We start from the raw sequence: 24,585 nt of genomic DNA on the forward strand, positions 1-24,585 counted from the left end.
TAGGACACTTGTGCTTTCTTTAAAACCGCCTCTCTCTTCGAAAATTTTCGCACCGCAATAGCGTATTCACCTCACCCTAACAGTGCCAACTCTTGTCGATATTTGGCCACTTCCTCTTTCGTTTCACCTTGCGTCTTACTTGATACCCCGCCCAACAGCTGCTGATACACGCTACACGCAATTAATGTGTTTCTCTCTGTATCTCTTTTCGCCTACCACGAGTATTGCTTTTCCTCACATGGCAATTATGAAAACACCCACAGCTAAACAAACACTTCCATTCAGCATCACGTCCATACTATCAGTCATACACCAGTAATTTCACAGCTACTTGCTCCACTAATACATTTCTTAATGTTACTGTTAAACAGATGAAGAATCAAAGTATACAACAAGTCTCTATGAACATCACTGTCAGGACATTATACGCATACCATGCCCATCTTTATGCTTCAACTATGATGGCCCATGTGCTATGAATAAAGAAATTTCTCATCAAATATCAAATAATTTTACAACTATATAACTACTCCGACTAGCCCCTTACTAAAACTCTAGATGTTTAGCAATCCCGCCATCAATCTCAGAATAATCGCAAGCAGTGCTTTCATCCCATGAGCACTTCTTTGCAAACAAAACCACAAAACTACTTTTTATACTAGCTTCCTTGTCACAGTGAACAGGGAACTAATGCTAGTGCCCCAGTTTACTCAAAAACTTTTTCGCTTGCAACATATAAACAGCCAACTTGAACCTCTGGGATTTTCAAACACACACAGAAAACTTAATTCCACAGAAATTTAGGAGTAACAGTGGTTGCCTGACATTTTCATACATACTCAAATAGCTACTTCTATGCACTTCACACAATGTTCTCATCATGTTCCACCAGAGAACACAGTTATCACTATGAATGGATTCTGGTAAAAGAGCCTTCAAACCACAAACAGCCTGATCAAAGTGATTATCTCCACATCCTCTGCCAATATCATGTCACTCTATACCTGAGGAGGGAAACTACAATGCAGGGGAAGGAGCTTCGTTGTGAGCACTGTCCTGGTATTTCATCATTAACTCTTCTCAAGCCAAGTATGCACCACCTCTGTGTATGGCTGGGTCAATCAAAAAAGACAAGCAGCATCAACAACTCACAGGACACTATGAACATTTTTACCATTATCTGCACCACCTTCCACTGATTTACTGAAGAAGAAACTGCAAAGTCTGGCCAATTTTGTACACCAGTAATCTTGAAAACATTGGAGTCAACAGCACATACATAGTTTCCAAGACTGTACCTAGGAACAACCCTTCAATTTCAAGATTTACATCTCACTGAGGCACATCACATCATACCCAAACTACACCTAGCAGGAAATTGCTACTCTATTCATTTCCAGCTATCTATGTCATATTCAACAAATGTCTCCCTCCCACCTACATCTTCTACAAAACTGAGTACATTGTTATGAACAAACAACCAATGCCATATTATGGCAACAATCCAGTGCCACTATTATCCACTCTCTTGAAAACAATTGAAATACTCATCCTGACCAACTATCCACCATCTTCAACCCAAATCTCACTCACACCATACCCACAAATCACAAACTTGTGCAGTAAAAATAATTTTGGGTTTCAAAACTCAATCTACTAATCACATACCAGTATTACTTACAACGCCTATCATTCATCATTCACTTCCAAATATCAGCTTATATGCTGTTGTGCAATTAAAGTGCAAATAAACACTAAACCATATAGCACTGAGGTATAGAAAGCGTTCACCAAGAGTTTCCACAATTATGCCTCTTGTGCCTCACACACACACAAATGTAACAACTCTTCACAATACAAAGCATTCACCTTCACCTCTGCACAATATTGCCTGCCATACATTATCGCAAGCACCACTCACATTACAATTCCTTTATGCTATTTCCAGATTAGTCTCCTGCCATTTATACAACTCAGACATTAAATAGCTCTCTTTCTCTTTACACTATCGTCTAACACACTGCACGCCATTTCAGGGCAAATGTACTTGTTTCATTATACTGCGACATGGCCTGTTACAATTTCAAATCAAGCAAAAACATCTACCTGATCCAACGTGCTCCGCTACTCCACACAACACAATCTACCTCTTCCTATTTACACACATTATTGCTTACATTACGTTTTACTTGTGATTGTGGCTCAGCAATAGCCGAGCATTTCTGTCACCATCCAAGCTGCTTCATTACCTCACCTGCCGCCAGATGGCAGCACGCCTAATTCCTGTCGGCGACCCACCGTTTGACATACAACGTTCGGCACACAACTGCCCGCAGTGCTCTGCATCTAACACTAATCTCTCTCCTCCCCACCACACTCGTTCACTGAAAAAACTGACAACTAGATAGTTCTTTGTACGCGAAACTAGGCCACATCAGACGCAACGTGTATGTAGATGTGTAGTGCAAGGGAAATATCCCCTGCTCCCACACAACTAATACTAGCTGACAACAGAAACAAAATTTCTGTCGATAGTATTTGAACCAGTCTTATTCATTTGCGAATTTCATGCATTCCTTCTTGCTGGTAACAGTGCCTTGCAAATCACTCAATTCATGTTTTCTAGCCAAACGTGCTGCTCCTGATTGTTTCGTACATCATGCATTAGTGGTCATTATCAAGACTGTGTTGTGTGTCAGCTTTTTATGGTCATCAATTGCACTCTGCTTGTGCTGCTCACTCATTCTTGTAACTCAAAGTACGTCGTTGTCATCCAATCCTAGCACTTGCAGCAGGACAAATCAACTGGCTCGTCACCGTGCCACTCGGGAAACTTCCGCAAGGCTTTCATGACATGTCGCAATCAAAGTCCTTCCACAACATTTCTGCAACGCGGCGGGTCACGATACCGAAAGTATGACTTATGCTTCTGATCTATAATAAAACCACCACTCGGAAAGCGCTACTCCCTTCCCACATCCCTCAGAATGTGGTGAACGATCATCGATTACAACCAAGATGCAATGAATCTCGGTCGCATGCCTCACGCTCAGGGACAGTGCTACCACTCATCATCGTGGTTGCGTCTACTCCAGCTTTGAACTAGAGAGAGTTGAAGACATACTACAGAAATGATCCTGTGAAGTATGATCTTGCTTGCAAGCTATCACCGCTCGCTACTTATGCCACGAGACCGTCAACACGCCCTACGAGAATACGACACACTCTTCACATTCGCGATTTACTTATCGAAGAATTACTTAAGCTCGGACATTCTGCAAAGAACCTAGTTCTACTCCTATTTGGCCGCCATGATCTAACCTTTCCTCACTCAACTATTCTGTGCGCTACCAGTGCTTTTTGCATCCGAAATCAGAGACCATTGCCTCAGGCGAGACTGTATGTAAACACCGCTTGCAGCTCCGGCCGCTAGATGGGGGCCTGGGGCACATACAGTAGCATTCTATGGCGCAAGCAGACATGCCAAATAGTCACTGAAAGAGAAACACACAAGAGGGCAGTCATAGGACACTTGTGCTTTCTTTAAAACCGCCTCTCTCTTCGAAAATTTTCGCACCGCAATAGCGTATTCACCTCACCCTAACAGTGCCAACTCTTGTCGATATTTGGCCACTTCCTCTTTCGTTTCACCTTGCGTCTTACTTGATACCCCGCCCAACAGCTGCTGATACACGCTACACGCAATTAATGTGTTTCTCTCTGTATCTCTTTTCGCCTACCACGAGTATTGCTTTTCCTCACATGGCAATTATGAAAACACCCACAGCTAAACAAACACTTCCATTCAGCATCACGTCCATACTATCAGTCATACACCAGTAATTTCACAGCTACTTGCTCCACTAATACATTTCTTAATGTTACTGTTAAACAGATGAAGAATCAAAGTATACAACAAGTCTCTATGAACATCACTGTCAGGACATTATACGCATACCATGCCCATCTTTATGCTTCAACTATGATGGCCCATGTGCTATGAATAAAGAAATTTCTCATCAAATATCAAATAATTTTACAACTATATAACTACTCCGACTAGCCCCTTACTAAAACTCTAGATGTTTAGCAATCCCGCCATCAATCTCAGAATAATCGCAAGCAGTGCTTTCATCCCATGAGCACTTCTTTGCAAACAAAACCACAAAACTACTTTTTATACTAGCTTCCTTGTCACAGTGAACAGGGAACTAATGCTAGTGCCCCAGTTTACTCAAAAACTTTTTCGCTTGCAACATATAAACAGCCAACTTGAACCTCTGGGATTTTCAAACACACACAGAAAACTTAATTCCACAGAAATTTAGGAGTAACAGTGGTTGCCTGACATTTTCATACATACTCAAATAGCTACTTCTATGCACTTCACACAATGTTCTCATCATGTTCCACCAGAGAACACAGTTATCACTATGAATGGATTCTGGTAAAAGAGCCTTCAAACCACAAACAGCCTGATCAAAGTGATTATCTCCACATCCTCTGCCAATATCATGTCACTCTATACCTGAGGAGGGAAACTACAATGCAGGGGAAGGAGCTTCGTTGTGAGCACTGTCCTGGTATTTCATCATTAACTCTTCTCAAGCCAAGTATGCACCACCTCTGTGTATGGCTGGGTCAATCAAAAAAGACAAGCAGCATCAACAACTCACAGGACACTATGAACATTTTTACCATTATCTGCACCACCTTCCACTGATTTACTGAAGAAGAAACTGCAAAGTCTGGCCAATTTTGTACACCAGTAATCTTGAAAACATTGGAGTCAACAGCACATACATAGTTTCCAAGACTGTACCTAGGAACAACCCTTCAATTTCAAGATTTACATCTCACTGAGGCACATCACATCATACCCAAACTACACCTAGCAGGAAATTGCTACTCTATTCATTTCCAGCTATCTATGTCATATTCAACAAATGTCTCCCTCCCACCTACATCTTCTACAAAACTGAGTACATTGTTATGAACAAACAACCAATGCCATATTATGGCAACAATCCAGTGCCACTATTATCCACTCTCTTGAAAACAATTGAAATACTCATCCTGACCAACTATCCACCATCTTCAACCCAAATCTCACTCACACCATACCCACAAATCACAAACTTGTGCAGTAAAAATAATTTTGGGTTTCAAAACTCAATCTACTAATCACATACCAGTATTACTTACAACGCCTATCATTCATCATTCACTTCCAAATATCAGCTTATATGCTGTTGTGCAATTAAAGTGCAAATAAACACTAAACCATATAGCACTGAGGTATAGAAAGCGTTCACCAAGAGTTTCCACAATTATGCCTCTTGTGCCTCACACACACACAAATGTAACAACTCTTCACAATACAAAGCATTCACCTTCACCTCTGCACAATATTGCCTGCCATACATTATCGCAAGCACCACTCACATTACAATTCCTTTATGCTATTTCCAGATTAGTCTCCTGCCATTTATACAACTCAGACATTAAATAGCTCTCTTTCTCTTTACACTATCGTCTAACACACTGCACGCCATTTCAGGGCAAATGTACTTGTTTCATTATACTGCGACATGGCCTGTTACAATTTCAAATCAAGCAAAAACATCTACCTGATCCAACGTGCTCCGCTACTCCACACAACACAATCTACCTCTTCCTATTTACACACATTATTGCTTACATTACGTTTTACTTGTGATTGTGGCTCAGCAATAGCCGAGCATTTCTGTCACCATCCAAGCTGCTTCATTACCTCACCTGCCGCCAGATGGCAGCACGCCTAATTCCTGTCGGCGACCCACCGTTTGACATACAACGTTCGGCACACAACTGCCCGCAGTGCTCTGCATCTAACACTAATCTCTCTCCTCCCCACCACACTCGTTCACTGAAAAAACTGACAACTAGATAGTTCTTTGTACGCGAAACTAGGCCACATCAGACGCAACGTGTATGTAGATGTGTAGTGCAAGGGAAATATCCCCTGCTCCCACACAACTAATACTAGCTGACAACAGAAACAAAATTTCTGTCGATAGTATTTGAACCAGTCTTATTCATTTGCGAATTTCATGCATTCCTTCTTGCTGGTAACAGTGCCTTGCAAATCACTCAATTCATGTTTTCTAGCCAAACGTGCTGCTCCTGATTGTTTCGTACATCATGCATTAGTGGTCATTATCAAGACTGTGTTGTGTGTCAGCTTTTTATGGTCATCAATTGCACTCTGCTTGTGCTGCTCACTCATTCTTGTAACTCAAAGTACGTCGTTGTCATCCAATCCTAGCACTTGCAGCAGGACAAATCAACTGGCTCGTCACCGTGCCACTCGGGAAACTTCCGCAAGGCTTTCATGACATGTCGCAATCAAAGTCCTTCCACAACATTTCTGCAACGCGGCGGGTCACGATACCGAAAGTATGACTTATGCTTCTGATCTATAATAAAACCACCACTCGGAAAGCGCTACTCCCTTCCCACATCCCTCAGAATGTGGTGAACGATCATCGATTACAACCAAGATGCAATGAATCTCGGTCGCATGCCTCACGCTCAGGGACAGTGCTACCACTCATCATCGTGGTTGCGTCTACTCCAGCTTTGAACTAGAGAGAGTTGAAGACATACTACAGAAATGATCCTGTGAAGTATGATCTTGCTTGCAAGCTATCACCGCTCGCTACTTATGCCACGAGACCGTCAACACGCCCTACGAGAATACGACACACTCTTCACATTCGCGATTTACTTATCGAAGAATTACTTAAGCTCGGACATTCTGCAAAGAACCTAGTTCTACTCCTATTTGGCCGCCATGATCTAACCTTTCCTCACTCAACTATTCTGTGCGCTACCAGTGCTTTTTGCATCCGAAATCAGAGACCATTGCCTCAGGCGAGACTGTATGTAAACACCGCTTGCAGCTCCGGCCGCTAGATGGGGGCCTGGGGCACATACAGTAGCATTCTATGGCGCAAGCAGACATGCCAAATAGTCACTGAAAGAGAAACACACAAGAGGGCAGTCATAGGACACTTGTGCTTTCTTTAAAACCGCCTCTCTCTTCGAAAATTTTCGCACCGCAATAGCGTATTCACCTCACCCTAACAGTGCCAACTCTTGTCGATATTTGGCCACTTCCTCTTTCGTTTCACCTTGCGTCTTACTTGATACCCCGCCCAACAGCTGCTGATACACGCTACACGCAATTAATGTGTTTCTCTCTGTATCTCTTTTCGCCTACCACGAGTATTGCTTTTCCTCACATGGCAATTATGAAAACACCCACAGCTAAACAAACACTTCCATTCAGCATCACGTCCATACTATCAGTCATACACCAGTAATTTCACAGCTACTTGCTCCACTAATACATTTCTTAATGTTACTGTTAAACAGATGAAGAATCAAAGTATACAACAAGTCTCTATGAACATCACTGTCAGGACATTATACGCATACCATGCCCATCTTTATGCTTCAACTATGATGGCCCATGTGCTATGAATAAAGAAATTTCTCATCAAATATCAAATAATTTTACAACTATATAACTACTCCGACTAGCCCCTTACTAAAACTCTAGATGTTTAGCAATCCCGCCATCAATCTCAGAATAATCGCAAGCAGTGCTTTCATCCCATGAGCACTTCTTTGCAAACAAAACCACAAAACTACTTTTTATACTAGCTTCCTTGTCACAGTGAACAGGGAACTAATGCTAGTGCCCCAGTTTACTCAAAAACTTTTTCGCTTGCAACATATAAACAGCCAACTTGAACCTCTGGGATTTTCAAACACACACAGAAAACTTAATTCCACAGAAATTTAGGAGTAACAGTGGTTGCCTGACATTTTCATACATACTCAAATAGCTACTTCTATGCACTTCACACAATGTTCTCATCATGTTCCACCAGAGAACACAGTTATCACTATGAATGGATTCTGGTAAAAGAGCCTTCAAACCACAAACAGCCTGATCAAAGTGATTATCTCCACATCCTCTGCCAATATCATGTCACTCTATACCTGAGGAGGGAAACTACAATGCAGGGGAAGGAGCTTCGTTGTGAGCACTGTCCTGGTATTTCATCATTAACTCTTCTCAAGCCAAGTATGCACCACCTCTGTGTATGGCTGGGTCAATCAAAAAAGACAAGCAGCATCAACAACTCACAGGACACTATGAACATTTTTACCATTATCTGCACCACCTTCCACTGATTTACTGAAGAAGAAACTGCAAAGTCTGGCCAATTTTGTACACCAGTAATCTTGAAAACATTGGAGTCAACAGCACATACATAGTTTCCAAGACTGTACCTAGGAACAACCCTTCAATTTCAAGATTTACATCTCACTGAGGCACATCACATCATACCCAAACTACACCTAGCAGGAAATTGCTACTCTATTCATTTCCAGCTATCTATGTCATATTCAACAAATGTCTCCCTCCCACCTACATCTTCTACAAAACTGAGTACATTGTTATGAACAAACAACCAATGCCATATTATGGCAACAATCCAGTGCCACTATTATCCACTCTCTTGAAAACAATTGAAATACTCATCCTGACCAACTATCCACCATCTTCAACCCAAATCTCACTCACACCATACCCACAAATCACAAACTTGTGCAGTAAAAATAATTTTGGGTTTCAAAACTCAATCTACTAATCACATACCAGTATTACTTACAACGCCTATCATTCATCATTCACTTCCAAATATCAGCTTATATGCTGTTGTGCAATTAAAGTGCAAATAAACACTAAACCATATAGCACTGAGGTATAGAAAGCGTTCACCAAGAGTTTCCACAATTATGCCTCTTGTGCCTCACACACACACAAATGTAACAACTCTTCACAATACAAAGCATTCACCTTCACCTCTGCACAATATTGCCTGCCATACATTATCGCAAGCACCACTCACATTACAATTCCTTTATGCTATTTCCAGATTAGTCTCCTGCCATTTATACAACTCAGACATTAAATAGCTCTCTTTCTCTTTACACTATCGTCTAACACACTGCACGCCATTTCAGGGCAAATGTACTTGTTTCATTATACTGCGACATGGCCTGTTACAATTTCAAATCAAGCAAAAACATCTACCTGATCCAACGTGCTCCGCTACTCCACACAACACAATCTACCTCTTCCTATTTACGCACATTATTGCTTACATTACGTTTTACTTGTGATTGTGGCTCAGCAATAGCCGAGCACTACGAAAAATACATTACAGACTCATTTAATGTTCCCCTCCACGGAAATCTTTAGTAAAAGGCGAAAGATTTATTCGATTTGAAGGGAAACCAGAGTGCCGATCAACGCACTCACTTCCATACTTATGGCTGCTTCTCTAGTACTTCTGCGCGAGAACGCGGAAAATTCTTTCCCTCTTGTCCACTTCTCTACCGTCAACAGACTTCCAGTGCTATGCAAGCACAAACCGCAAAACTAACTGCCAACGCTGAAATACGTGTCTGCCAAATGAGGTCGCTATTACTCTTTACATGACTATTTTCATCATTTCTGTCACCATCCAAGCTGCTTCATTACCTCACCTGCCGCCAGATGGCAGCACGCCTAATTCCTGTCGGCGACCCACCGTTTGACATACAACGTTCGGCACACAACTGCCCGCAGTGCTCTGCATCTAACACTAATCTCTCTCCTCCCCACCACACTCGTTCACTGAAAAAACTGACAACTAGATAGTTCTTTGTACGCGAAACTAGGCCACATCAGACGCAACGTGTATGTAGATGTGTAGTGCAAGGGAAATATCCCCTGCTCCCACACAACTAATACTAGCTGACAACAGAAACAAAATTTCTGTCGATAGTATTTGAACCAGTCTTATTCATTTGCGAATTTCATGCATTCCTTCTTGCTGGTAACAGTGCCTTGCAAATCACTCAATTCATGTTTTCTAGCCAAACGTGCTGCTCCTGATTGTTTCGTACATCATGCATTAGTGGTCATTATCAAGACTGTGTTGTGTGTCAGCTTTTTATGGTCATCAATTGCACTCTGCTTGTGCTGCTCACTCATTCTTGTAACTCAAAGTACGTCGTTGTCATCCAATCCTAGCACTTGCAGCAGGACAAATCAACTGGCTCGTCACCGTGCCACTCGGGAAACTTCCGCAAGGCTTTCATGACATGTCGCAATCAAAGTCCTTCCACAACATTTCTGCAACGCGGCGGGTCACGATACCGAAAGTATGACTTATGCTTCTGATCTATAATAAAACCACCACTCGGAAAGCGCTACTCCCTTCCCACATCCCTCAGAATGTGGTGAACGATCATCGATTACAACCAAGATGCAATGAATCTCGGTCGCATGCCTCACGCTCAGGGACAGTGCTACCACTCATCATCGTGGTTGCGTCTACTCCAGCTTTGAACTAGAGAGAGTTGAAGACATACTACAGAAATGATCCTGTGAAGTATGATCTTGCTTGCAAGCTATCACCGCTCGCTACTTATGCCACGAGACCGTCAACACGCCCTACGAGAATACGACACACTCTTCACATTCGCGATTTACTTATCGAAGAATTACTTAAGCTCGGACATTCTGCAAAGAACCTAGTTCTACTCCTATTTGGCCGCCATGATCTAACCTTTCCTCACTCAACTATTCTGTGCGCTACCAGTGCTTTTTGCATCCGAAATCAGAGACCATTGCCTCAGGCGAGACTGTATGTAAACACCGCTTGCAGCTCCGGCCGCTAGATGGGGGCCTGGGGCACATACAGTAGCATTCTATGGCGCAAGCAGACATGCCAAATAGTCACTGAAAGAGAAACACACAAGAGGGCAGTCATAGGACACTTGTGCTTTCTTTAAAACCGCCTCTCTCTTCGAAAATTTTCGCACCGCAATAGCGTATTCACCTCACCCTAACAGTGCCAACTCTTGTCGATATTTGGCCACTTCCTCTTTCGTTTCACCTTGCGTCTTACTTGATACCCCGCCCAACAGCTGCTGATACACGCTACACGCAATTAATGTGTTTCTCTCTGTATCTCTTTTCGCCTACCACGAGTATTGCTTTTCCTCACATGGCAATTATGAAAACACCCACAGCTAAACAAACACTTCCATTCAGCATCACGTCCATACTATCAGTCATACACCAGTAATTTCACAGCTACTTGCTCCACTAATACATTTCTTAATGTTACTGTTAAACAGATGAAGAATCAAAGTATACAACAAGTCTCTATGAACATCACTGTCAGGACATTATACGCATACCATGCCCATCTTTATGCTTCAACTATGATGGCCCATGTGCTATGAATAAAGAAATTTCTCATCAAATATCAAATAATTTTACAACTATATAACTACTCCGACTAGCCCCTTACTAAAACTCTAGATGTTTAGCAATCCCGCCATCAATCTCAGAATAATCGCAAGCAGTGCTTTCATCCCATGAGCACTTCTTTGCAAACAAAACCACAAAACTACTTTTTATACTAGCTTCCTTGTCACAGTGAACAGGGAACTAATGCTAGTGCCCCAGTTTACTCAAAAACTTTTTCGCTTGCAACATATAAACAGCCAACTTGAACCTCTGGGATTTTCAAACACACACAGAAAACTTAATTCCACAGAAATTTAGGAGTAACAGTGGTTGCCTGACATTTTCATACATACTCAAATAGCTACTTCTATGCACTTCACACAATGTTCTCATCATGTTCCACCAGAGAACACAGTTATCACTATGAATGGATTCTGGTAAAAGAGCCTTCAAACCACAAACAGCCTGATCAAAGTGATTATCTCCACATCCTCTGCCAATATCATGTCACTCTATACCTGAGGAGGGAAACTACAATGCAGGGGAAGGAGCTTCGTTGTGAGCACTGTCCTGGTATTTCATCATTAACTCTTCTCAAGCCAAGTATGCACCACCTCTGTGTATGGCTGGGTCAATCAAAAAAGACAAGCAGCATCAACAACTCACAGGACACTATGAACATTTTTACCATTATCTGCACCACCTTCCACTGATTTACTGAAGAAGAAACTGCAAAGTCTGGCCAATTTTGTACACCAGTAATCTTGAAAACATTGGAGTCAACAGCACATACATAGTTTCCAAGACTGTACCTAGGAACAACCCTTCAATTTCAAGATTTACATCTCACTGAGGCACATCACATCATACCCAAACTACACCTAGCAGGAAATTGCTACTCTATTCATTTCCAGCTATCTATGTCATATTCAACAAATGTCTCCCTCCCACCTACATCTTCTACAAAACTGAGTACATTGTTATGAACAAACAACCAATGCCATATTATGGCAACAATCCAGTGCCACTATTATCCACTCTCTTGAAAACAATTGAAATACTCATCCTGACCAACTATCCACCATCTTCAACCCAAATCTCACTCACACCATACCCACAAATCACAAACTTGTGCAGTAAAAATAATTTTGGGTTTCAAAACTCAATCTACTAATCACATACCAGTATTACTTACAACGCCTATCATTCATCATTCACTTCCAAATATCAGCTTATATGCTGTTGTGCAATTAAAGTGCAAATAAACACTAAACCATATAGCACTGAGGTATAGAAAGCGTTCACCAAGAGTTTCCACAATTATGCCTCTTGTGCCTCACACACACACAAATGTAACAACTCTTCACAATACAAAGCATTCACCTTCACCTCTGCACAATATTGCCTGCCATACATTATCGCAAGCACCACTCACATTACAATTCCTTTATGCTATTTCCAGATTAGTCTCCTGCCATTTATACAACTCAGACATTAAATAGCTCTCTTTCTCTTTACACTATCGTCTAACACACTGCACGCCATTTCAGGGCAAATGTACTTGTTTCATTATACTGCGACATGGCCTGTTACAATTTCAAATCAAGCAAAAACATCTACCTGATCCAACGTGCTCCGCTACTCCACACAACACAATCTACCTCTTCCTATTTACGCACATTATTGCTTACATTACGTTTTACTTGTGATTGTGGCTCAGCAATAGCCGAGCACTACGAAAAATACATTACAGACTCATTTAATGTTCCCCTCCACGGAAATCTTTAGTAAAAGGCGAAAGATTTATTCGATTTGAAGGGAAACCAGAGTGCCGATCAACGCACTCACTTCCATACTTATGGCTGCTTCTCTAGTACTTCTGCGCGAGAACGCGGAAAATTCTTTCCCTCTTGTCCACTTCTCTACCGTCAACAGACTTCCAGTGCTATGCAAGCACAAACCGCAAAACTAACTGCCAACGCTGAAATACGTGTCTGCCAAATGAGGTCGCTATTACTCTTTACATGACTATTTTCATCATTTCTGTCACCATCCAAGCTGCTTCATTACCTCACCTGCCGCCAGATGGCAGCACGCCTAATTCCTGTCGGCGACCCACCGTTTGACATACAACGTTCGGCACACAACTGCCCGCAGTGCTCTGCATCTAACACTAATCTCTCTCCTCCCCACCACACTCGTTCACTGAAAAAACTGACAACTAGATAGTTCTTTGTACGCGAAACTAGGCCACATCAGACGCAACGTGTATGTAGATGTGTAGTGCAAGGGAAATATCCCCTGCTCCCACACAACTAATACTAGCTGACAACAGAAACAAAATTTCTGTCGATAGTATTTGAACCAGTCTTATTCATTTGCGAATTTCATGCATTCCTTCTTGCTGGTAACAGTGCCTTGCAAATCACTCAATTCATGTTTTCTAGCCAAACGTGCTGCTCCTGATTGTTTCGTACATCATGCATTAGTGGTCATTATCAAGACTGTGTTGTGTGTCAGCTTTTTATGGTCATCAATTGCACTCTGCTTGTGCTGCTCACTCATTCTTGTAACTCAAAGTACGTCGTTGTCATCCAATCCTAGCACTTGCAGCAGGACAAATCAACTGGCTCGTCACCGTGCCACTCGGGAAACTTCCGCAAGGCTTTCATGACATGTCGCAATCAAAGTCCTTCCACAACATTTCTGCAACGCGGCGGGTCACGATACCGAAAGTATGACTTATGCTTCTGATCTATAATAAAACCACCACTCGGAAAGGGCTACTCCCTTCCCACATCCCTCAGAATGTGGTGAACGATCATCGATTACAACCAAGATGCAATGAATCTCGGTCGCATGCCTCACGCTCAGGGACAGTGCTACCACTCATCATCGTGGTTGCGTCTACTCCAGCTTTGAACTAGAGAGAGTTGAAGACATACTACAGAAATGATCCTGTGAAGTATGATCTTGCTTGCAAGCTATCACCGCTCGCTACTTATGCCACGAGACCGTCAACACGCCCTACGAGAATACGACACACTCTTCACATTCGCGATTTACTTATCGAAGAATTACTTAAGCTCGGACATTCTGCAAAGAACCTAGTTCTACTCCTATTTGGCCGCCATGATCTAACCTTTCCTCACTCAACTATTCTGTGCGCTACCAGTGCTTTTTGCATCCGAAATCAGAGACCATTGCCTCAGGCGAGACTGTATGTAAACACCGCTTGCAGCTCCGGCCGCTAGATGGGGGCCCTGGGGCACATACAGTAGCTTTCTATGGCGCAAGCAGACATGCCAAATAGTCACTGAAAGAGAAACACACAAGAGGGCAGTCATAGGACACTTGTGCTTTCTTTAAAACCGCCTCTCTCTTCGAAAATTTTCGCACCGCAATAGCGTATTCACCTCGCCCTAACAGTGCCAACTCTTGTCGATATTTGGCCACTTCCTCTTTTGTTTCACCTTGCGTCTTACTTGATACCCCGCCCAACAGCTGCTGATACACGCTACACGCAATTAATGTGTTTCTCTCTGTATCTCTTTTCGCCTACCACGAGTATTGCTTTTCCTCACATGGCAATTATGAAAACACCCACAGCTAAACAAACACTTCCATTCAGCATCACGTCCATACTATCAGTCATACACCAGTAATTTCACAGCTACTTGCTCCACTAATACATTTCTTAATGTTACTGTTAAACAGATGAAGAATCAAAGTATACAACAAGTCTCTATGAACATCACTGTCAGGACATTATACGCATACCATGCCCATCTTTATGCTTCAACTATGATGGCCCATGTGCTATGAATAAAGAAATTTCTCATCAAATATCAAATAATTTTACAACTATATAACTACTCCGACTAGCTCCTTACTAAAACTCTAGATGTTTAGCAATCCCGCCATCAATCTCAGAATAATCGCAAGCAGTGCTTTCATCCCATGAGCACTTCTTTGCAAACAAAACCACAAAACTACTTTTTATACTAGCTTCCTTGTCACAGTGAACAGGGAACTAATGCTAGTGCCCCAGTTTACTCAAAAACTTTTTCGCTTGCAACATATAAACAGCCAACTTCAACCTCTGGGATTTTCAAACACACACAGAAAACTTAATTCCACAGAAATTTAGGAGTAACAGTGGTTGCCTGACATTTTCATACATACTCAAATAGCTACTTCTATGCACTTCACACAATGTTCTCATCATGTTCCACCAGAGAACACAGTTATCACTATGAATGGATTCTGGTAAAAGAGCCTTCAAACCACAAACAGCTTGATCAAAGTGATTATCTCTACATCCTCTGCCAATATCATGTCACTCTATACCCGAGGGAAACCATACTTCTTCGCTCTTCCAATTTAGTGATTATTTCTTTTGTATTTCCAACTACAGCTTTTTCGGTACTTCTCCCAGCTTGAAATCCATGATGATTACTGTTTATCAGATTGTGGATATTACGGTGAAGTGTGACTCTATATTTCATTAGTATCTCTACAACCTTAGAGAAAGTTGGGTCAAGTGAGACAAGTATGTGGTTTTCTATTTTAAGCTTATCACTCTTTTTCAACAAGGGAACAACTTTAGAAATTTTCAGTTTCTGTGGAAACATGCCCTCAGCCATTGATAAGATTGCTATGTGCGCCAATGGTTTCGCTATTTGATGAGCCTTATTATTATTATTATTATTATTATTATTGGCACCTCCTCTACTCCAGCTGACATCATGGACTTTCTATCACTTTTAAAACTTCCATTTTGTTTGTTTTACCTGCCATCATATTGCTGGCTGCCTTGGCTGCTTCTATCTTAATCTGCTCCCCAAAATTCCTGCTTAATGTCCGGGGTACATTTAAAAAGTAAATATTTATATAATTAGGCATGGAATATTTATCTAATGTTTTATTCTCCTCATCTTTTAGAATAATTTCCTTGTCTGATAGGTACCCCGGTTTCTTTTCTCACAATTTCCCATGCTATTTTAGTTTTATTTCTGGACTGTTTTATTTCCATATCATTAATTGGTAACTTTGCACTTGCAATTACTCTGCAGTATATTTTCCTATACCGTTTTACATATTCTATAAAATCAGTATCTGTACACTCTCTGAACTCTGAATTCAGTATTTTCATGTTTTCACATGATTTCTGAATGCCAAGAGTCATCCAAGAACTTGACTTTGTGTGTCCAGTACACTTGATTCTGGTCAGTCTCTTTGGAAAACACATCTCAAAGTTCATCATATATATCAATACAAATACACTATACGCCTCATCTGTGCTTATTTGTTTCATAACATCTAACCAATTTTCATTTTCTAAGAGACTTATGAATTGATGACAGCTGTCCACAGAGAAGTTTGTTTTGTAAATATTATTTACACCTTTATCTTCCTTTGACCTTAAAGGGATTTCAATGGTTGCTGACACATTTGGTAAAATGTTATCTATGAGGCTATTGGTGGTGTTTGTTATTCCAGGTGAATTGTTTTTGTATGGTGACATGTTGAAACTCTTTAAAATGTCCAAAAATTGCCTTCTTTGTTGACATATTGTAGGTGCTCTTTAAGCCAAATATAATTCACTCAAAAAGGGTATGCATTTTTTTGTGATAAGCTTAATGTGGCCTAAATACACACAGAACACATCTTGCCCATATCAGTCACACAAACAGAGTTACATGCACATGAAAATACAAACATTTGAATATTTACCTGAAAAACATGGATTTTGTAAGTGTGGTAGTACAAAAGGGCCAAGTGATATCCAAGCCAAATTTCAAACACTGCCCAAGTAGACCATAATATAATATGTGGCAAAATTTCAACTTGTTATTGCTAGGCATTTGTGTACAATAAAAATTAACGGAGATGTATTTGGTTATGTTTCTTCTAACAAGATTTAGCAAGTAATAGTGATGATGCAGACAGCTTGTTTCAGATAAAGCTGCAGCAATTGTTGGGAACCATTAGCCAACAGAAAGTTAAGCAACTGTAGTTTTCAGGGACAGAATGAGTCATTGTTAGGCAGGAACAACAAAGGAAACAAGCGACAAAGGTTACTCATCTTTTCAATATTCTAGTTCAGACTGGTTAGTACTGTTGAGGAAAGTCAGTATGGAGGCAGAAGAGTGTACTAGTGGTGCTTTTCTTCAAACCAGTTGCAGTATTGGTAGAGCACAAGCATATGAATGCCATAAAACAACATATGGAACAAAATGTGGCATTCACTTTGTACTCTATGATCTGGATGCATTGGGCCAAGATTTGTTGCTATGGACATCCGGGATACACCCTGTGGGCACAAGAAGTACAGTCCCAGGAAACTTTAGTGATTGTTATCATCATATGAAAGTGTTTCTGGGTAAGTATTCTTGTGGAGTGTAGCCTCAGAGAAATTGATATAAAATCAGTATTGAAAGTGAATCAGTGCATGGGACTTCACATGAAACCAGGACAAAAGTTATGTTCTAGGTGTGTTACACTGCTAAAAAATGAAGAATATTCTGATAATTTACATGACAGTGATAAAGAGTATCAGCCACCTACAACCACAGTGGATCAGAAATTAAATACGTCAGTGACTGCTCTTGGTTTGTCTCCCACGAAGGTGGGAAAAGAGACAGGCTCAGCTATGGTAGAAGAAAACTGTAAGACGCTCAAATAGAACTAAAACACAAAATAGCTGACACACTGATGGTGGAAGAGGGGTTGGTTGGGTTGCTTGGGGAAGGAGACCAGACAGCAAGGTCATCGGTCTCAACGGATTAGGCAAAGAAGGCGAAGGAAGTCGGCCATGCCCTTTCAAAGGAAGCATCCCGGCATTTGCCTGGAGTGATTTAGGGAAATCACGGAAACCTAAATCAGGATGGCCGGATGCGGCATTGAACCGTCGTCCTCCCGAATGGTGAAAGAGGAATAACTATCTGCTCCAAAGGAACATAAATCATGCTAGAAATACTCTGATTTGGACAAAATTGTGCATGATTTAAGAGAAAAATGTGCTATATCCACAAGCCAGAAAAAAGTAGCTTTTCTTACCCTTGCACCTTCCAGTTGGTGTATTGACTACACTGCAAAGGGATTCAGTGTTTCTACATATATGGTAAAGCAAGCTAGGAAAATAAAAGCACCCCAAGGAGTGCTTCCACAACTTCAGCAGGTTTATGGTAAGCAATTGAGTTCAGAAATAAAGGTGTTAGTTTTATGAAAATAATGACCACAGTCGAATAATGCCCGGAAAAAAAAAGACTATATAACAGTGAAAATGGGAAAAGTACGTGTACAGATGCAAAAAAGACTGTTGCTATGCAACATATCAGAACTATGTGTACAATTCAAGGGGAAGTACTGCAATACTAAAGTAGGTTTATCATCATTTTTCAATCTTCGGCCAAAACGGGTTGTGCAAGGGGCACACACAATGTTTGTGTATATGAGACCCATCAAAATGCTAAGCTGATGTTTGCTGCTATAAAGGATTCTGGTCTGGATTACAAAGGTGCAATGAAGCTGCTAGTGTGTGACACCAGTTCCTGCCAGTGCATGATACACAGGTGTGAGAAGCGTCCTGGTAAGGCAAATCTTGCAGAACACATGAATAACAAACTGTATGGTGAACTACTTATGGATGATGATGATGATGATGATGACGAACTTGTTTCTTAGTAACAGTGGACACACATGGATCGCACAAGTCTTGAAACAAAGAAAAGTACAGTGGAAGATTTTGTTGAAATGTGTTGTCAAAAAAAGGACAAACTGACCACACACTGCTTCACAGCAAAAGCGCAATCAGCTGTCTCCAGTTTTGTAAGGATAATTTGAAACAAGATGAAATAATAGTAACACTAGACTTTCTGGAAATTATGCATTTATAGTTCAAGATGCCATCCAAGGATATCATTGGGACAACAGTCAAGCAACTCTCCAGCCGTTTGCGATTTACTATAGAGGTTAATCAGGTGATGTGTCTGTCATGAACCCGTGCGTTTTTAGTGACTGTTTAATTCGTGATGCCATTGCAGTGTATGCCCACATTCGCACTGTCATGGCATGAGTGAAAAAACAAGCTGCCTCACTTACATTTTGTGAAATATTTCAGTGATGGGGCAAGCCAGTCGGTACAAAAACTGTAAAAATCTCAAAAAAATTATCCACACACTACTATGATTTTCAGATTCACGCAGAATGGAATTTATTCTGCTACAAGTCATGGTAAACATGTATGTAATGGTATTGGTGATATCATGAAGTGCATGGCATCACGAGCTAGTCTGCACCACCCTACAGAAGGTCACATTCCAACAACTCTTCAATTATTTACGTGGCCACAGAAAAATATCTCCGGCATACGATCATTCTATGTTTCGAAAGGTGAGGTGAAATCAGTCAAAGAGTTACTAAAAAGCAGACTAGAACATGTTAAAACTGTTGCAGACACAAGGAGCCATCATCACTTCTCTCCAGCAGATTCTGACAATGTGCAGATGAGCAGACCGTCCGGTTATAACTATAGGTTCATGCACAACATGCCTCTTCACTGTGTGTGACTGACTCAGGATTCAGAAGCAAAAGCAGCAACGTACAACCACGTTGCTATATTATTGCTGTTTATGATGACAAATGGTACTTAGGATGTGTTGCAGAGTGATGTGAAGCAGAAGGTGATGTATTAGTGAACCTCATGGCACCAGCAGGACCAGCAAGATCATTTCATTAGCCATGTTTGGTAGAAAGGTGTTGGATTCCTGTTGGGCATATTCTTATGACATTTCCAGTTCCTACCGCAGTGTCAGGAAGACAGTACTACTTGCCACTGAATGTACTGAGTACAGTAGCTTAAGTGTGGGAGAACTTCTGTTTGAAGCACAATCAACTGGTTTTTAGCAGTTAAGGTGTAGTAAACATTAATGATAGGTTGTGTTAATCTGTCTGTATGTTGTTGCTTAGTGATTAAACAGTTGTGGGAGATGATAAAAATAGGCAGAAAACAGTTTACGATATATTTTTTACAGATTGTGTTGTGGAACAATGGCCACATCACCAAATACATCTGTCAACTTCCTTTGTACACAAATGACTTGCAATAACATGCTGAAATTTTGTGATATATATCATTATGGTCTACTTATGCAATGTGTGAAATTTGGCTTGGATGCCACTTGCCCCTTTTGTGCTACCACACTTCGAAAATCAATGTTTTCAGTTTTTGTGACTGATATGGGGATGATGAGTTCTGTGTGTATTAGGCCACATTAAGCTTACCACAAAAAAATTTATACCCTTTTTGAGTGAATTATATTTGGCATAGAGGGCACCTACAATATGTACCTTTTAACGTATTACATTTTTTAACCACATTTTGGAATTTTTTTATTTTCCCTCAGATGTTTCGATTCATGGAGTGTGTTCTATAGATGGATGTTACTGGGTTGTAAAAGTTTCACTGGACTGTGCAGAATAATTCCAAAGTTATTAAGACCTGAAGCTGGGTCTGAAGATAGATTGCCAGATGCGGGTTGCAATTTCTGGGTAACATCACCTTCTTTCCCAAGTCGTAATTCTAGAACTGGCAGGGTAAACTAATACTCTGTACCTGAGTGTTCCACAAATGGTACAATTAGTGTACTGAATTTCAGTCAAATCTGAGACTATGAGCTGGAGCCCCTGGTTGAACTGACATGGAATGACCCCTGTATGACTGCTGACAGCTCACCTACGTGAATTTGGTGCAAGTTCTGAAATATTATGCTCTATAGCCCTCTCTGTAAGATGGTAATATTGTAGTTCATCAATTAATATGCTCATATGAGTCAAACAAGTTTCAGTTTACCTTCACCTACTGACAGTACCAGCCTGTTGACTCTGTTGCCTTGCCGAGCCATAGCCACTGCTAATCAGAAAGCCAGTTACATAAACATTTTTGTTGTTATTGTTGTTGTTTTCATCACCTTTACAAATTGCACACTGTACTCGAATATGGCAATATTACACTTTTCTTTTTTCTTTAATCCTGCCTCCATTAGTTACGAGCCCCATCCAAAGCAAAACTACCACACATGGATCTTTGTGAGTGGGGAGTCATGTAGAATATATAATTATTGAGAGAGGCTTGATATTTCCGATCCTTCCTCCAAGACGGGCAAGAAAGCAAGAGTTCACATGCAATACCAGCAGAGCTGATGCTGCAGTGTCAGCTTTGATGGTACAGCGCTATCTAGGTTAGTCATCAGCTTCCCCCCTCAATGAGATTGGGCAAGTGTTACCTACAGCTGGCCTGGGAAGCTGCTTGCGCTCTCTACACCTTTTCCTATTGAGGGCCTTTATATCCGTTTTTCCAATAACACACTTTGCTGTCAATTATGTCTTCTTCTGATTACTTATAGTCACAGTCTATTCCTCCTAGCTAGCTCATTCAGTACACTGTGAAGTAACTGTTATTATAAGAGACAAGATGTACTTCGAAATTGTGTATCAACAGTAGTGTAAGCTACACTGTCACACTCTTATATGACTGATGGTTACAATTTTCCCACACACACTTGTACATGTGTCACTAACATAAACATATGTTTGTAGATGTCTTCTATAACTATGCATCACAAGGTTTGTCTTCTTCATACTGGTTAGACGTGGCATTTTAAAAGCAATAGTTCTCACAACTGCCATCATTCTGTGCACTTTATATTATAAGTCATGCACTTTGATGACCATGCTGTGCACAAGTACTCATGACATGTGATTGTCTGATGAGACAATGGCAATATATCCACATTTCTTACAGGTATTTAATATGTTTGCGTATACATATATCCTGTGTAGTTGTATGGTTTTTTTGTTGTAACTTTCTTTTCATTGTGTTGTTGTGTTATTATTTTAAATGAATTTGAGAATGGGCTGTGCCTGAAAGTAGTAGTGCTGAATGAATTACAATTTTAAAATACAGTCCACAGGAATGATGTGTTTCCTTGCCACAGTATATTTACTAGTTTTAATATTCTTACCATTTATGCCATGTATGTGGTAAAAACCAAGCAGACATTAAGGTCACAAATAATAACACACAAATTCACACTTGTCATACGAAACATAAAAGAGGTCCTTACAACTGACAGAAAATCAATATCATAAGCAGCCTGTTTCTTATGATTTGCTATAAAATAATCTTAAGATTCTGGCTGGGGCTACTTTTAAAAACTTACTTAGACTATGGCTTATTCATAAAATAAGTTAGAACTAATATGAATAATAACATTAGCAACCACCCTGACCTAGAAATGAGTAACAACATGAAAATAGCATAAAACCAACTGTACACTACAGAGTGAATTGTCCTACTATACGAATTAAATAATCATTGAATGGTGTAAAAATATTTCACTGCATGGACAAATGACAAATGTTGATGTAATTTTACATTATTACCAATCATGCATGTAAATTACGAGCTGCATGCAGAAAATAATACATTTCAATTTGAATTCAAGGAAGCGAAACTAGTGAAACCAAACATGGGTCAAACTAACCTGAGTGTACACTAGTTGACATTAGGCTGCAAGCACACTTCACTTCACAGGCAAGACCTAGTGACTCATGAGTAATCTCTCTCAAACTGTTTCATCACAGTATGATGCCTATGAAAATAATGCAGATCTAGAAGTCAATCTAGAATCAAGGTAAGCTTTGTTCATTATGAAGGGTAGTCGAAGGCCTGGGGATTATCATCATCATCTCAAGAAAATAGAGTTACTTAATATCTTTTTGTTTGTTTCTGCCTGGTACACATTTAAACCCTTATGCCACAGTAGCTTTGAATGCTGCTAGATGAGCCTTAACTAAATGGCAGAGCCGTTCTTCAGCTTCTAACTGGACTATGCCGTTTGTTTTGGTTCCTCTAGTAGTAGGCTAAAGTAATGTGGCCTGTGGATTTCAACGTTTACCATGATTCTAAACAATTTCTGGAAAAGAATGGAAAATCCAAGACAGAATGTGACAATATTACAAATATGAAAAGGATAGTTGCTACTCACTATATATTGGAGATGCTAAGTCACTGATAGGCACAACAAGAAGATTGTCAGAAAGTTATGTTTCGGCCAACAAGGCCCTCATCGGAAATTAACAACATTGGCACCCATAATCATGCAAATACAACTCGCACACACATTATCACAGTCTCCAACTGCTGTGGCCGCACTGCGAGCAGCAGTGCATTATGGAAGAAGTTACCGGGTTGTTGGGGTAAGGAGGCAGCTCCGGGGTGGGCAAGGGCTGGCTGAGTAGAGGTGGGGGTTGTCAAAGTGCTGCCTGTGGGAGCATACAGGGTTGAATTGGACAGGCCTCAGTTAGACACTTGGTGTATTTCGAGAGGTACTGCTTGCCACTACAGAGGTGACAACCACTGGTGACTAGATTGTATGGAAGCAACTTCTCGGTTTAAAATGGGTGGGAGCTGTAGAAGTGGAAGTATTGCTGGTGGTTGCTAGGTTTTATATGGACGGAGGAGAATAGAGGGAGAGTCTGGAAGAATGTGGATAGTGTGTCCACACCCTTGATCTAGATCATGATGTAATCAGTGAATCTCAACCAGTTTGGGATTCAGCATCTTCAGGAAGGATTCCTTAAGATGGCACATGAATAGATTGGTATAGGACAGTGTCACTTGAGTGCCCATAGCCATACCATGGACTTGTTTGTATGTGATGCCTTAAAAGGAGAAGAAATTGTGGGTGAGGACATAGTTGATCATGGAAACTAGGGAGGAGGATTAGGAACCCACTGGACCTTGGGAAAGGTAGTCTTCAGTAGCAGTAAGGCCAAGGGTACTAGGGATGTTAGTGTAAAGGGAGCTGGCATCAACAGTGATGAGTAGCGCTTCATGAAGTAAAGGAACAGGAACTCTCCAGAATAATCACCATGAAATAAATCTGGGGTATGGCTATGGCACCCGCATGGCATCATCCTAATCCAACTTATTCATGGGCCTTCTAGAGGAATCCTTCCTAAACACTCAGAATCCCAAAACCCCTCACCTGGTTGATTTATTGATGACACCTTCGTGATCTGGACCTTATCCACAGCCCTCGAAAACCTCAATACCTCCTCCCCCTCCCACACAAAGCCAATTTGCTTCACCTGGTCCCACTAACAACTCCCACCTCTTCCATACCAAGAAGTCCCTTTCCACACAGCCTGGC

The 24,585-nt window shown here is 40.9% G+C and overlaps 6 non-coding genes across 6 annotated transcripts; all 6 read right to left on the minus strand.

Annotated features, from left to right (window-relative positions):
• Positions 1 to 2,947: 2,947 nt before the first annotated feature.
• On the minus strand, positions 2,948 to 3,154 carry LOC126356932 (small nucleolar RNA U3). The gene has a single exon (XR_007565938.1). It is a non-coding gene; the product is annotated as a small nucleolar RNA U3 (small nucleolar RNA).
• A 3,317-nt stretch (positions 3,155 to 6,471) lies between these two features.
• LOC126356933 (small nucleolar RNA U3) lies at positions 6,472 to 6,678 on the minus strand. The gene has a single exon (XR_007565939.1). It is a non-coding gene; the product is annotated as a small nucleolar RNA U3 (small nucleolar RNA).
• A 2,569-nt stretch (positions 6,679 to 9,247) lies between these two features.
• LOC126357147 (U5 spliceosomal RNA) lies at positions 9,248 to 9,366 on the minus strand. Its single transcript, XR_007566125.1, has one exon. It is a non-coding gene; the product is annotated as a U5 spliceosomal RNA (small nuclear RNA).
• A 936-nt stretch (positions 9,367 to 10,302) lies between these two features.
• LOC126356935 (small nucleolar RNA U3) lies at positions 10,303 to 10,509 on the minus strand. The gene has a single exon (XR_007565940.1). It is a non-coding gene; the product is annotated as a small nucleolar RNA U3 (small nucleolar RNA).
• A 2,569-nt stretch (positions 10,510 to 13,078) lies between these two features.
• LOC126357148 (U5 spliceosomal RNA) lies at positions 13,079 to 13,197 on the minus strand. Its single transcript, XR_007566126.1, has one exon. It is a non-coding gene; the product is annotated as a U5 spliceosomal RNA (small nuclear RNA).
• Positions 13,198 to 14,133: 936 nt separating this feature from the next.
• On the minus strand, positions 14,134 to 14,340 carry LOC126356994 (small nucleolar RNA U3). Its single transcript, XR_007565992.1, has one exon. It is a non-coding gene; the product is annotated as a small nucleolar RNA U3 (small nucleolar RNA).
• Between the last annotated feature and the right edge of the window lie 10,245 nt (positions 14,341 to 24,585).

The sequence above is a fragment of the Schistocerca gregaria genome, chromosome 3, assembly GCF_023897955.1.
Source record: "Schistocerca gregaria isolate iqSchGreg1 chromosome 3, iqSchGreg1.2, whole genome shotgun sequence".
NCBI lineage: Eukaryota > Metazoa > Arthropoda > Insecta > Orthoptera > Acrididae > Schistocerca > Schistocerca gregaria.